This window comes from Capricornis sumatraensis, chromosome 2 (assembly GCF_032405125.1).
Source record: "Capricornis sumatraensis isolate serow.1 chromosome 2, serow.2, whole genome shotgun sequence".
NCBI classification, from domain to species: domain Eukaryota; kingdom Metazoa; phylum Chordata; class Mammalia; order Artiodactyla; family Bovidae; genus Capricornis; species Capricornis sumatraensis.
Genome location: NC_091070.1, coordinates 56,256,823 through 56,273,224, shown reverse-complemented (window position 1 = coordinate 56,273,224; position 16,402 = coordinate 56,256,823). Strand labels below are relative to the sequence as shown.

At 40.4% G+C, this 16,402-nt stretch overlaps 1 protein-coding gene across 3 annotated transcripts in view; it reads right to left on the bottom strand.

Annotated features, from left to right (window-relative positions):
- Positions 1-16,402, bottom strand: part of USP3 (ubiquitin specific peptidase 3) — a 97,183-nt gene that overhangs the window by 7,425 nt on the left and 73,356 nt on the right. The window lies entirely within an intron of this gene.

The window sequence follows — 16,402 nt, the reverse complement described above, 5'->3', positions numbered from 1 at the left end:
TCTGGCTGCTTTTACACTACAGCAGCAGACCTGAGCAGCTGTGACACAGGCTTTATTTGTTGAAAAGCCTAAAATACTTACCATCTGGCCCTTTACAGAAAAAGTTTGCCGAATCCTGGCACAATTGGTAATATATTCAGAAATCCATATAAAATGAATGCATTGTTCTGTGAGAATTAATATACTATTTTTTTAGAGAAAAATATGCATGCCTTTGTATCCACCACTCTGGTAAGGATAGGCACTATCTCGTACTCGGGGAGCTAGAGTTTATGTGAGTGGCATCCCCTAGAGTTGTGGAGGGGGTGGCCAGCCCTGTTCAGAGCTTCCTAGGTGCCTCTTCCCAATCAGCGCCCCCACCCCACCCCCGAAGTACTCACTATCCCGACTTTTGTTCAGTCATTTCTTGGCTTGTCTTTATAGATCATATATAATGCCTTTATGCATCTTTAAAACAGTATGATGCTTGGTTTGAGAAGTTGGTTGGGTTGCAAGCACAAACAGCATATAAGGAAAGGCAACATTGTACTCAAGAGTCTTCAGGTCATAGTCAACCTTGGCATTACAGAGAGTATAAGGAAGAGCCCCTTCAGGGAAGTTAGTGGGGCAAAGTCTAGCAGGATTTATGAGTGGGCCAGATTCTACACAGACCAACATGTGTCCAGAGGACCCATGTGCTTTTTTTTTTAAGCATACTTTTTAAAACTATAACATAACATCAGTTTCAAGTATTTATATATATTGTGAAATGATTACAATAAATCTAGTTACAATTAGTCACCATAAGTTACAAATTTGTTTCTTCTGATGACAGCTTATAAGATTTATTCTTAGTGACTTCCAAATATGCAATAAAGTATTAACTGTAGTTAGCATACTATTCATTACATCCCCATGACTTACAAGTGCAAAATCGTACTTTTTGACTCCCTTTACCCATTTTACCGACCCCACGCCCTGGATCCTGGCATCTACCAATCTGTTATCCTTATATATGAACTTATTTTGGTTTTTTAAATTCCGTTAAGTGAGGTTGTGACTCATTGGAAAAGCCTCTGATGCTGGGAGGGGTTGGGGGCAGGAGGAGAAGGGGACAACAGAGGATGAGATGGCTGGATGGCATCACTGACTCGATGGACGTGAGTCTGAGTGAACTCCGGGAGTTGGTGATGGACAGGGAGGCCTGGCGTGCTGCAGTTCATGGGATCTCAAAGAGTCGGACATGACGGAGCGACTGAACTGAAGTGAGGTCATATGGCATTTGTTTTTCTCTGACTTACTTCACGTAGCAGAGTACCCTCAAGATCCATCCATGTTGTCCCAAATGACAGGATTTCTTTTTCATGACTGAATTATATTCCACTGTGCATGTGAGTGAGTATAAGAGAGTGTGTGCGTGTTATCACATTTTCTTTACCCATTCATGCATCACTGGACACTGTATCTTGGCTATTCTAAGTGCTGCTGCAATGAACATGAAGGTGTGTATATCTTTTGAAATTAGTGCTTTTGTTTTCTTTGGACCAATACCCAGCGCTGGAGCTGCTAGGTCATATGGTGGTTCTGTCTGTACTTTTCTGAGGAGCCTCCATACTGCTTTCTGTAGTGGCTACACCAATTTACAATCCCATTAACAGCGAGGGAGGGCTCCCTTTCTCCACACCCTCCTCAACACGTTAGTTGCTGTCTTCTTGATGACTGCCACTCCTATAGGTGTGAGGTGGTATTCGATTTGTGGTCTTGATTTTTATTTCCCTGATCATTAATGATGTTGAGCATCTATTCATATACCTGTTGGCCCTCTGTTTGTCTTCGGGAAAATGTCCATTCAGATCTGCTCATTTCTTACAGCTGACTCCACTTATACACAGATACTTTTTAGTAGCCAGTGCCCCCCACTCCAGTACTCTTGCCTGAAAATCCCATGGACGGAGGAGCCTAGAAAGCCGCGGTCCATGGGGTCGCTGAGGGTCGGACACGACAGAGCAACTTCACTTTCACTTTTCACTTTCATGCACTGAAGAAGGAAATGGCAACCCACTCCAGTGTTCTTGCCTGGACAATCCCAGGGACGGTGGACCCTGGTGGGCTGCCGTTTGTGGGGTCGCATAGAGTCAGACACAACTGAAGTGACTTAGCAGCTACAATACTATACAGTCTGTGTCTGGTTGAACCCATAAAGCAGAACTGTGTATATGAAAGGCTGACTATAAATTACACATGAACTAACCCCCTCATTGTTCAAGGGTTGACTGTAATCAGGTGTTTTTTTTCCTGCTATAGATATGTACAAAATTTTTAAAATATATTTTAGATATTAACTCCTTATCAGATACATGATCCAAATTCAGTAGGTTGCCTTTTCATTTTGTTGATGATTTCCTTTGCTTTACAGAAGCTTTTTATTTTAATGTGGTCCCGCTTGCTTATTTTTCATTTTGTTACCTCTTGATTTTGCAGCCAGATCCAAAAAATCATCACCAAGACTGATGTCAAGGAACTGACTGCATATCAGGGATTTTAGGGTTCAGGTCTTAATGTTCAATTCTCTAATCCATTTTGAATTAATTGGTGTTTAAGTTAATGGTCCAATTTCCTTCTTTTACATATGGCTGTCCAGTTCTCCAGACACCATTTATGGAAGAGACCATCCTTTCTCCATTGTGCATTCTTGTCTCTGTTGTCATAAATTAACTGACCCATGTATACATGATTTACTTCTGGGTTCTCTATTTTGTTCCATTGATCTGTACATCTGTTTTTGTGTGAATGCTATACTATTTTGATGACCATAGCTTTGAATTATAATTTGAAGGCAGGGAGCATATAATACTTCCAGCATTTTCTTTTCTCTCAAGTTCTCTCAAGAGTGCTTTGGCTATTTGGGGTTGTCTGTGGTTCCACACAAATCTTAAAATTATTTGTTCTAGTTCTGTGAATGATGCTACTGGTATTGGTTGTAATGTTTCCTCTTTCATTTGATTTTTATCTATTTGAGTCCTCTTTTTTAAAATTGTTTTTAATACGCCTTTCATTTAGTCATTTATTTATTTGTCCGCGCCCCATGGCGTGCAGGATCTTCCCTAGCCAGATAGTGAGCCCATGCCCCGTGCAGTAGAAGCACAGAGCCCTAACCACTGGACTGCCAGGGAATTCCCAGTCCTCTGTCTTTTTCGCTTGGTAAATCACAGCTAAAGGTTTGGCAGTTCAGTTATCTTTCCCAAGAATCAGCATTTAATTTTACTGATCTTCTCTACTGTCTTTTTTGTCTCTATTTCATATATTTTTGCTCTGATCTTTGTTATTTCCTTCCTTCTAATAACTCTGGATTTCATTTTTGGTTCTTTTCCTAGTCCCTTGAGGTATAAAGCTATGTTTTTCAAATTTTTTCTTGTTTCTTGAGGGTAGGTATTTATTGCTCTGAGCTTCCCCTTTAATGAGCTTCTCAGATGGAGCAGTGGTAGAGAATCTGCCTGCCAATGCAGGAGACACAGGAGACACGGGTTCGATCCCTGGCTTGGGAAAATCCCCCAGCGAAGGGAACAGCAACCCACTCCAGTACTCTTGCCTGGAAAATCCTACGGACAGAGAAGCCCGACAGGCTGCAGTCCACAGGGTCGCCAGGAGTCGGACACGGCTAAGCGTACGTGCACAGCCCCTCTGAGAACTGCCTTTGCGGCACCCTGTGAGTTTGGTGTGCTGTATTTCCTTTCTCATTTCTCTGAAAGTCCTGTTTGACTTCTCTTCTGATTTCTTCTCTGAACTACCAGTTGTTCAGTAGCAGGTGGTTTTCAGCTCCACATCTGTCACTTTCCCAATTTTCTTCTTGTAGTTGACTTCTATTTTCATACCATCATGGGTGTGAAAGATGTTTGATAGCATTCAGCCTCATTAAATTTATTAAGACTTGTTTGGCGAACTTCCTAGTGGTCCAGTGGTTAGGAAGCCACACTTTCACTTCTGAGGACCCAGGTTTGTTCCCTGGTCCAGAACTAAGATCCCACAAGCCGTGTGATGTGGTGCAAAAAAAAAAAAAAAAAAAAAAACACCACAACTTGTCTTGTGGCCAAAAATGTGACCTGGGGAATACTCCTTGTGCCCTTAAGAATGTGTATTCTATTGCTTTTGTACGGAATGTTGTATGTCTGTCTGTTACATTTATGTGATCTAATGTATCATCTGAAGCCAGTGTTTCCTTATGGATTCTTTGTCTGGATGGTCTATGCACTGATGTAATTGGGGCATTAAAGTCCCCACTATTTATTGTATTGCTGTTTCTCACTTTAAGTCTGTTAATGGTTGCGTTATATAGTTATGTGCTCCTGCGTTGGGTGCCTAAATATTTACAAATGTCACACCCTCTTGTTGGGTTGACCCCTTTATCATTATATATCACCCATCTTTCTCTTATTGCAGTCTTTGTTTTAAAATCCATTTCGTCTGATATGCCTACCCTAGCTTTCCTTTGTTTTCCATTTGCATGGAATGTATTTTTCTATCCTTCTACTTTCACTCTGAGTCCTTATTATCTGTAGTGAGTCTCTTCTAGATAGCATATACAAGGGTCTTGTTTTTTTAACCCATTCAGCTGCTCTGTCTCTTGACTGGAGAACTTAGTACATTTACATTTAATTTTTGACATAATTAACCATAATTATTGATGGGTATGTGCCGATTACTATTTTCTTAATTGTTTTCTGGCTGTTTTATATAGTTCCCCTCTGTTTTCTTGCTCTCTTCCTTTGTGGTTTGATGACTTTCTTTAGTGATATGCTTAAATTTCTTTCTCATCTTTTGTGTATTTACTATAGGTTTTTACTTTGTGGTTACCAGGAGGCTTACATATGGAAGAGTTAGAACTTTATAACAATCTATTTTAAGTTGATAATAAGTTAAAACACATTCTAAATTTCTTCCTGCCCACATTTAAGTCACATCCTTTTATACTGTACCTCCCTTAACAGTTAATTATTGCAGTTACAGTTATTTTTACTACTTCTGTCTGACCTTCATTCTAGTTTTATAAGTGATTAATCCACTCCTTTTACTATATATTTACCTTTGACAGATTTACACTTTCGTATGTTTTGTAATTAGTGCCCCTTATTTTCATCTTAAAGAAGTTTCTTTAACACTTCTTATAAAGTTAGCTTAGTGGTGGTGAACTCCTTTAGCTTTTGCTGGTCTGGAAAACTCTATCTTGCCTTCAATTCTGAGTGATAAATAGGCCAGGTAGAATATTCTTGATAGAATTTCTTTTCTTTCAGCGCTTTAAGTATGTCGTGTTACTCCCTTCTGGCCTGCAGTGTCTGCTGAAAAATTAAGATTCTCTCCTTGTTTTTAACTTTTGACATTTTAAGTATAATCTGTCTTGGTAAATTCCTTTGGGTTCAGTATTTTTGGAAATCCCTGGGCTCCCTGGATCTGGATGTCAGTTTTCTTCCACAGATTAGGGGCATTTTCAGCAATTACGTCTTCAAATTTAAGTTTTCTGCTCCCTCTCTCTACTCCTTCTGGCACTTCTATAATACAAATGTTCTGTGACTTCAATACTTGGTACTTTTATTTTCTATCTCTTTGTTGAAGTTCTGTTTGTTGACCCATTCTTCCCCTGAGACGGGTGAGCATCTTTATGACAATTATTTTGAACTCTATCAGGTCAATTACTTATCCGTTTATTTAAGGTTGTTGTTGTTGTTTTTTTTTTTTTTTATGAGGCTTTGTCTTGTTCTTTCATTTGGACCATAGTCCTTTTGCTTGACTCTACGTATTAAATACAAGAGCCAACTCCCCAGTCTTGAAGGAGTAGATTTTGTGTAGGTGATGAACCTTACTGCTTAACCATGCTCTAGCTGTTGGCTGTCTTTGAAAGCTTTCTGATTGTCTAAACAGCTGCCTATTTTATTGTTAATAGTTATCAGGAGTTGAAGGTATGCCAAGGCCTGTCATTTTCCCAAAGGGAAAAATCTCAGGCAGCAGATTTTAAAGTTTGCAAATATATACAGTCCTATGGGATCTGGAGGTGTCCCTCCCACCAGAGTCCAAAAAATTGGGGTCCAGATGAGAGTATAAACTTCTTTTCTGGAAGATACCAATGATCTATGAGATGGCCTCCCTGGCCAGTTTCCTGAGAGGACTTCTGTAAGCCCCTAGATGTACGTCAAACCAGAAGCCTGCGCCTCAGGCCAAAGCTCTAGGATAGGGAGACTGGCCGTCTGCGCAGCGCCCTGGGGGTGGTGGCCTACACTGTTACAGTCCTGTGTGACCAAGGGACCCAAGCCCCCTCCCCCGGTCCTCTGGAGACAGGCAATCAAGGGGCAGCCCATAGGCTGCAGCCACAAAAACAGGAGCAGCAGATGTGTGTAAAAGCTCCCCTCCAGGAGATACTGGAGCTGTTGAGCATGGCAAAAGATGACCTCACTCACCGTCCACACTCTCTGGAATTGATTATGGTGAGCCTTAGATGTGTGTTTAATTAAAAGCCTACCCTTCAGGCTGCAGCTGTGATGATGTGCTAACAGGCCTCTTTCAAAGAATGGCTGAGCTCCTAGCCTGTTGCTTCTTGTGCCTAGAGGGGGTGGTTGTTTACAGTCCTGTGGGACCTGTGAGCATGACCCCTGCTGGCCACCAGTCAGGTGATACAAAGGTGTCCCCTGAAAGCAGCTACAAAAATCTGAGGGCCAGACAAGGGTGTAAGCCTCTTGCTGGAAGATACTGGTGACCTAGGGCAAGGCCGAAGGTGAGCACAAAGGTTGTGTCCAGTGGCCTCCATTCTATGAGAGCAACTCTGTTGGCCCCTAGGACTGTGCCAGATTGGAGGCCTGCCCCTCAGGCCAAGGCTCCTGCACAAGCAATCTCAAGACTGGGTGGACTTCAGTCTGTGTTTCTGTGCAATGCTGTGGGGATGGCAGATGGCCAAGAACTGTCTTTCCACTGTTAATAGTCTCACAGGGCCCAGGAATGCATGCCAGGTGATCAAGGGGCATCCCTAGGTGGGAGCTGACACGTGTAAAAGTTCCCTCCAGGAGATGCTGGTGCTCTGGAGTGTGGCAGAGGACAGCCCCAAGATGGTGCCTGCTGGCTGGAGCCCAACAGAAACAGAGTATAAAGATGGCGCCCCCCCACCCCCCGCCCCAAGCAAAAACCACATACAAAACATGGCATCTGCAGGGTCTACCAAGGCAGAAGAGCATGAAGGTGGTGCCCTCCATCCTCCATCCCTAGAGGGAATCCCAGCAGGCCCCTGCCTCTCAGGCTGATGCTTTAAGATCAGCAGATAAGCCTCAGAGGCAAGTCCTGGTGCTTTTCAAATGACTGCTTCAGTGTGGAGCCCTGAGAGCCTGTGCGTGAGCCCTTTAAGAGCCACTTCCACGTCTCCTGGGTCTGGTGGATGCAAGCCCTGCTAGTGTTCAAAGCTAGATATTTTGAGGCCTCACCTCGCAGGTGCAGGCCTTAAAAGTTGGGGTGCCTGGGTGGGTTTCAAACCCTTCCCTCCTTACAAAGCAGCTCTGGGTGAGGGGTTATGGTGAGATTGTGTCTCAGCCTTTCCTACCCACTACAATCTGGTTTCTTTCTTACTTGCCCAACATGCAGGAGTCTGTTAGTTTTTAGGGTTTTTTCAAAGCAAATTGTTCCATACGTAGCTGGAATTTGTGCATCCATGGAAGGAGGGAAGCTCAGGATCTTCCTGTGTCACCATCTTGAGTTGGAACCCTCCCTCATGCATTTGTTTTTCCTTTAAACTGAAGTATAGTTGATTTGCAATGTTGTATTAATTTCTGCTGTATAACAAAGTGATTCAGTTATATATATATATATTCTTTTTAAAAATACTTTTGCATTTTGGTTTATCATAGGATGTTGAATATACAGTTCTCTGTCCTATACATTAGGACCTTACTGTTTACCCATTCTGTATGTAACAGCTTTGCATCTGGGAAGCCCAACCTCCCCCTCCATCCTTGCCCCTGCTTTCTCCCCCTTGGCAGCCACAGGTGGGTCTGTGCTCTGTGAGGCTGTTTCTATTTCACAGACAGGTTCCTGTGTGTCATATTTTAGATTCCACATGAGTGAGACCATATAGCATTTGTCTCTCTCTTTCTGGCTTACTTCACTTAAAATGATCCATCTGTGTCCCTGCAAATGGCATTATTTCATTCATTTTTATGTCTGGGTGGTGTTCCATTGTGTCTACGTACCACATCTTCCTTATCCATTCATCTCTCAATGACCATTTAGGTTATTTCCACATCTTGGCTATTGTGAACAGTGCTGCTGTGAATAGGGGTGCATGTATCTTTTTGGATTAGAGTTTTGTCTGGATATAGGTCCATGAGTGGGATTGCTGGACCATACAGCAATTCTATTTTTAGTTTTCTGAGAATACTCCATACTGTTTTCCATAGTGGCTACACCAACTTACATTCCCAACAGTATAGGAGGATTATTCCCTTTTCTCCATACCTTCCCCAGCATTTGTTATTCGTAGGGTTTCTAATGATGGCCATTCTGACCAGTGTGAGGTGGTACCTCACTGTAGTTTTGATTTGCACTTCTCTAATAATTAGTGATGTTGAATATCTTTCCATGGGCCTGTTGGCCATTTGTGTTTCTTCTTTGGAGAAATGTCTATTTACACTGTCTGCCCATTTTTCTGTTGAATTGCTTTTGTTGTTGAGTTGTATAAACTGTATATTTTGGAGATTAATCCCTTGTCGGTCACATTGTTTGGAAATATTTTCTCCCATTCTGTAGACTGTCTTTTCATTTTGTTTCTGGTTTATTTTGCTGGGCAAAAGTTTGTAAGTTTGACTGGTTCCCATTTGTTTATTTTTGTTTTCATTTCTATTGTCTTGGAAGATGTAGAGAGTCCTCATGCATTGCTGGCGGGTCTGACTACCTCAAAAAATTAAAGAATTACCATATGATCTAGCAGTTCTACTCCTAGGTATATTCTCAGAAGAACTGAAAGCAGGGACTCAAACAGATATTTGCACACTTATGTTTTCAGCAACATTTTTCATAATAGCTAAAAGGTAAAAGCAACCCAAGTTTACACCAACAGATTAACGGATAAACAAAATGTCGTATATATGTACAATGGAGTATTAGCCTTAAAAAGGAGGGCAGTTCTGATACGTGTCACAGTAACAATAAACCTTGAAAACACCATGCCAAGTGAAATACACCAGTCACAGAAGGACCACAGTACGAGTCATGGAAAGTAGAACGGAGGTACCAGGGCTTGGGAGAGAGGAATGGGGAGTTATTGTTTAATTAGTACATTCTCTGTTTGGGGTGATTTTAAAAGTTCTGGAAATAGTGGTGATGGTTGCAAAATATTGTGAGTTTACCGGCTGCTGCTGAACTGTACACCTAAAAATTATTAACGTGGTAAGTTTCATGTATATTTTACCAGCATTTTTTTAAAAAAAGCTTTTTAAAAAAAATAAATTAAAATCAGTATCTGCCTAAAACTTTCATGAACAAATAAGAGAGGAGGCAAGAATGATGACTCTGAGATGCCAGGTTACTCAGCTTCTCTATCCCATATTAACCAGGTGCTTTTATGACTTGCTAGCAAGACACCCTTCTCAAGGTCTCCCCAGCCACGCAACACTGAGAAAGAAAACCTGATGGTGGGGCAGCATTTTCCCCCTATATGTAACCTGCACTGAAGCACTTTCCTGTATGGAAGCATGCAGTTGTTCAGAAGGAGATACTAGTGAGTTCGTAGGTAGGCACTGTAAGAGTCTTATAATTATTTAGAACCTCTAATTTCAGGAATTTGATACCCTTCTAAATGTTGAGATTAGTGAAAGAATGTATCAGTATTTCCCAGCAACTCATCTGCATTTTTGAGACCAAAATGTAAAATGCATAGGTCTTCTGGACTGCCCTCTTGTTTTTCCCTCCTTGCCACACTGGTGGGCGCCTCTGCAGCCACAGGGCAGCCCTCCCTCCACTGGGAGGCCGAGCTGCTTCCCAGGGCACACCCTGAGCCTCCTCTGCACCTTGCCTCACCCCGCATCAGCTGCTCCTTTTCTGAAACAGAGCCCCTCCCTCCAGCAACCTTCCGGTCCTTCTCTTCTCCCTGACATAATTTCAACCTCTGCCAGCATCTTTTTACTTTAAACAACATTTTCTTCCTTTGTGTTTTCATTCCTCTTGAATTTTTGAGAGGCTTAAACTAAACTTATGGGGTAACCAACAAGGAAGTGGTCCCACGGCCAACTTATGCACAAAACAGTACAGAGTTCTCTCCATTTCAAGTGAGGCCATACATAATATACCGAAATGAAACAGACATAAAATGCCCATTAGACAACTCAATACAAGCTGAGCCTAGCGTGTACAACACTCAGTTTTAAAAAGGGTGACCTAATTGCTTCTAGGAGCCCTCTCTGTGTTCTCTCAACTCTCCCTGGAACCGCCACAGGAAGCCCACAGTTCAGTTCAGTTCAGTTCAGTTCAGTTGCTCAGTCATGTCCGACTCTTTGCCACCCCATGAATCGCAGCATGCCAGGCCTCCCTGTCCATCACCAACTCCCGGAGTTCACTCAGACTCACATCCATCGAGTCAGTGATGCCATCCAGTCAGCTCATCCTCTGTTGTCCCCTTCTCCTCCTGCCCCCAATCCCTCCCAGCCCACACCTGCAGCTAAACCCAGACGATGGTCAGTAGACTGCTGTGCCAGGGGCAGCCTCTAGGGAGTTTCAATAAATGATGTTATAAATCCTCGCCAGGTTTGTAGAGAACTACTCCCACTACCAGTCATCTTCCTATGAATTTTAGAAAGCTGCTTTAGCTCGTCTGGAAAATTAAGGTCTGTTTGTCAAGGTGTCTATGGGTTAAAAAGTGACAACTCACAATCATTCTAAAGCTTCAACTGCTTCCTTTTTATAAAGTTTTTAAAATGAGATTCTAAATTAAAATATTCATAACCATGGTATTTCTGGAAATAGGCTTATAAGGGAAGTTTGCTTTCCTTTTTTGTGCTCTTTTGAATTTCCCCCCAATTTTACAATACACATACAAAGACTTTGTTTGAAACATCTCCTTGACATTCACAGATCTGACAATCGCTTTGATGTCTTAACTATATGAAAAGTCTGAATGACCCTGAAATGTACTCCCTTTTAATATTTTGCAGCAGCGCTGAGTGTGAATTTCACCACAGAGCTCATATACAGATGTGAGTCACATGGTCAGTGACCAGTCTATGAGGCATCCAGCACTCACACCTCAGCCAAGTTTTGTTGCTCTCTACTTACCTTCACTAAGGATCTGAGGAAACTGGCCAACTTTTTCATTTGTACTTCACTGCATTTCATGAGGAAAAGTGTGTGTGTGTGTGTGTGTGTGTCTGTGTGTGTTTCATTTGTATTTCATTGCATTTCATGAGGAAAAGTGTGTGTGTGTGTGTATGCCATGGTGGCTTCTGAAACTCTTAAGATTCTTAAAGGTTTCAGGGCATAATATTTCCAAGTGTCAGTCTAACGAATTATAGAAACTGTTTTTAAAGGGACTTTCCTGGTGGTCCAATGGCTAAGACTCTGCCTTCCAGTGCAGGGGATACAGGTTTGATCCCTGGCTGAGGAACCGAGATCCGACATGCCGCAGGGTACAGCCAAAAATTTAAATATAAGACTTGTAAAAAAAGAAGTGTTTAAAAAAAGACCTGTTAAATACTATCCTGTAGAGAGCAGAAAATAAAAGTAGTTTGTTAAAATTACTGAATCACTTTATGTACTACATAAATCTAACAGGGCAGTAATTTGGAAGTGTGCATAAATAATCCACATTTTGTTTTACTCCCCCAAAATAAATATATGAAAGTGATACAATAAGCTAAAAAGACATAAGAGATGAAAAATAGTTCCATTTCTTTCTGAATCCCACGACCCACTAAGATAATCACTGTGAACAGGTGCACGCTGCTCTAGAATTTCAGTGCACAGATTTTTAAAAATCTTATACAAATGGAAGAATTCATGGGATAAATCTATATACATACTTCCATAGATAGTGTTTGACTCTACAGCATTTTGTGGCTTTCTTTCTGTGGCCTAGCTATTGGTTAGTTGTAGGATCAACAACTGTAGGATCAAGCTATATGATCAGCTGTTGATCCTAACACCAATATATGAGTTCCCTCGTTAGGAAACGTTCACTAATATTGCATGTAATCTGTCTTTATCATCTTGACCAATTTTGCTTTCCTTATACTTTCTTGAATATAATTGAGACTTAGTATTTTTCCAGATGTTAAGCTGACCATGTCCATTTCTCTCTTTTTTTTGAGATGTATTTTTGACTGCACTGGGGCTGTGTCTAGTTGGGGCACACAGGCCTCTCATTGTGGTGGCTTCTCTTGTTGCCGAGTACGAGCTCCAGAGTGCAGGCTTAGCAGCTGTGGTGCGCAGGCTTAGCTGCCCCATGGAATGTGGTGTCTTCCCAGACCAGGGATCGAACCTGTGTCCCAAGTATTGGAGGGAAGATTTTTAACTACTGGACCATCAGGAAAGTCTTGCATTTCTTTCTTATTCATGTATTTGCCAAGTACTTTATGTTACAAATATTAGTTTCAAGTTTATTAACTCCTTTTCCACTTTGCTTATGGCATCTTTTACCATTATACAGTTAAATTTACTAATTTCTAGCCTTGGTGATATACCTAGCACTCTCCTACAATTATAAAGATGTTTTCTTATGATGTCCTTTTTTATTTTTCACACTAAATCTCGAAGCCTCAAGTTAATGGGAAAACATGTACATTAGGAATGCAATTAATGTTTCCCAATAAATTTTTACTTCCACAATTTATTGACTAATTCTTTATTTTCTCCACTAATTTGAAGTGTCTTCTTTGCCATATAGTAAATTCCCATATACATATTTTCTAAACCTGTACCTGTTAAATTAGTGCCTCTAGGACACTACTTATATTATCTCTGTCCTGCTCCATTATTTTTGTTTTAAAACATTTTAGTTCCTCTTAAGAGTATCTGCTTGTAGAGAAATTCTGAACTAATCAGAATTTTGCGAGTAATTTGGGGGGAAACTGACATCTCTACCATATTGGGTCTTCCCAACCAAGAATATGACACAGCTGTTTATTCTGGCCTTTTCTGTCCTTCTATAAAGTTTTACAATTTTTTCATCTTGCATATTTCTCAATAAATTTATCTTTAAGTACCTTAGAGGTTTTCAATACCACTGTGAATAGGATCTTTTGCTATGCATAAGAAGGTTAATTTTTTTTTTTTTTGCCTGTTTTCTATTTGGCCATCTTACTAAACTTTTTGGCTCCAGATTAAGAACTTATTTATCAAATTAATACCTGTGCTTATTTTTGTAAGTTGAGTGCTAGAAAAAGTGGGTCTCCTGCCCAGTCCTGTATTTCAGAGCGAGCTAGTGTTAAACATTCTTTCATAATTTCCAACTGATTCTTTTGAAATGTTCTAGGTATGTAAGAATTTAGTCTTTCCTCTTCATTACTTATTCTTATTTCTCTTCCTCATCTACTGCCTTGTCCCCCAGCAGTAGTTCTCCTGGCTGACTCCTAACTGTAATGGAAAGTCATTAGTGCTTCACTGTTAACTGGATGATCACTGACAGCTTCCAATGGATAATCTTCAACAGGTTAAGAACATGTTTATTCCTATGATAAAAGGGCTTTTGATGCTTTTAATCAGTAATAAATTTGGAATTTTACCAAAACCTATTTGGGCATTTTGATTTTTCTTCTCCCAATAAATTATACTTTCTAATATTAAATCAGTCTTGCATTATTGGACTAAATCCTACTTGATCTCTATATATATTGTTTTAGGACGTTCCTGGATTCTACTTGCTAACATTTTATTTAGGATTCTTTGATTTACAGTATTAGTAATATTAAACTACATTTTCTTTCCTTTTGGATGATATTTTTGTTACAATTTAGACCTGAGGTTATGTTCAGTTCAGTTCAGTCGCTCAGTCGTGTCCAACTCTTTGCGACCCAAAGAGCCACCAATTCCCCGAGTTCACCCAAACTCACGTCCATTGAGTCAGTGATACCATCCAGCCATCTCATCCTCTGCTGTCCCCTTCTCCTCCTGCCCCCAATCCCTCCCAGCATCAGAGTCTTTTTCCAATGAGTCAACTCTTTGCATGAGGTGGCCACAGTATTGGAGTTTCAGCTTTAGCATCAGTCCTTCCAAAGAACACCCAGGACTGATCTCCTTTAGAATGGACTGGTTAGCCTCCTCCAATATACACCCTTTCAATTACATGATTTCAAATGTCAGTCATGTTTCTCACCATCACCGTTCCTTTTTAAATGGAAACTAACCTAGCAACCCACTCCAGTATTCTGCCTGGAGAATTCCATGGACAGAGGAGCCTGGCAGGCTACAGTCCATGGGGTTGCAAAGAGTTGGACACCACTGAGCATGACTAACAACGTTAACAATTACAAATCCAAAAAGCACAAAAGCAAACTACTAGCCAAGTAGACTTTTAAGCATGTAAAAGCAACAGTTTTACACATTTCCATTCCCATTTAATAAACAAATGTGTATCACTCGACTAAAACTAATCACACTATGAACCATCCAAGAAAAAGTAGTGCCCTTAATTGTTATTAACGGCAAACAAAAAGAGAACCACACCCTATCATATATTTTTTAAAGCTAACAGTAAAGTTGTTATGTATTTATTATTGAAGTATAGCTGATTAACAATACTGTCTTAGTTTCAGGTGTACAGCAAAGTGATTCAGTTATGCATACATATATATTTTTTTCAGATTCTTTTCCCTTATAGGTTATTACAAAATACTGAGTATAGTGTGCTACACAGTAGGTCCTTGGTGGTGATCTATTCTATATATAATAGTGTGTATCTGTTAATCCAAAACTCGTTTATCCCTCTCTCTACTTTCTCCTTTAGTAAGCATAAGTTTGTCTTCTATGTATTTGACTCTACTTCTGTTTTGTATTTAGTATTTTTTTTATTCCACATGTAAGTGACACATGGCAGATACCTATCTGCCTTACATCACCTAGTATAATGATCTCTAGGTCCGTCCATGTTCCTGCAAATGGCATTATTCTGTTCTTTTTTATGGCTTAATGATATTCCACTGTGTATATATACTCTACACCTTCTTTACCCACTCTTCTATCAGTGGGCATCTAGGCTGCTTCCAGGTCTCGGCTATTGTAAACAGTGCTGCAGTCAACACTGGGGTGCGTGTGTATTTTCAGATTATGGTTTCCTCTGGATATATGTCCCGGCGTGGGACTGCTAGGTCCTACCTATGGTAGTTCTATTTTTAGTTTAAGGAACCTCCATACTGTTCTCCACAGTGGCTGCACCAACTTACATTCTCACCAAAAGTGTAAGAGGGATCCCTTTTCTCCACACCCTCTCTCTAGCATTTATTGTTTGTAGACTTTTTGATGATGGCCGTTCTGACTGGTATGAAGTAATACCTCTTCACTGTTTTGGTTTGCATTTCTCTAATAGTGATGTTGAGCATATTTTCATGTGCATTTTGGCCATCTGTATGTCTGTTTTGGAGAAATGTCTGTTTAGATTTACTGCCAAGTTTTTGACTGGGTTATTTGGTGTTTTGTTATTGAGCTACATGAGCTATTTACATACTTTAGAGATTAGTCCCTTGTCGGTGGCTTCATTTGCAAATATTTTCTCCCATTCTGTGGGTTGTTTTTTTTGTTTTGTTTATGGTTTCCTTTGCTATGCAAAAGCTTTTAAGTTTAATTAGGTCCCATTTGTTTTTATTTTCATTATTGTAGGAGGTGGATCCAAAAATATATTGTTTCAGGTTATGCCAGAGAGTGTTCTGTGTTTTCCTCTTCAGAGTTTTATAATATCTAATCCTACTTTTAGGTCATTAATCCATTTAATTTTTGTGTATAATGTTAGAAAATGTTCTAGTTTCATTCTTTTACATGTAGCTGTCGTTTTCTCACTTATTGAAGAGACTGTCTTTTCTCCACTGTATAGGCTTGCCTCCTTTGTCATTGATTAGTGGACCATACGTCTGTCTGGACTTCCCATCTTGTTCCAATTGATCTATATTTGTTTTTGTGCCAGTACCATACTATTTTGATTACTGTAGTTGAGGTACAGTCTGAAGTCAGGGAGCCTGTTTCCTCCAGCTCTGTTTTTAACCCTTCTCAAGACTGCTTTGGCTATCCGGAGTCTTTTGTGTTTGCATACAAACTGTAAACTTTTTTTGTTCTAGTTCTGTGAAAAATGCTATTGGTTATTTGATACGGATTGCACTGAATTTGTTCATTGCTTTGGGTAGTAGAGTTGTTTTTATATTGATTCTTATAATACAAGAACATGGTGTATCTCTCTGTGTCATCTTTGATTTCTTCCATC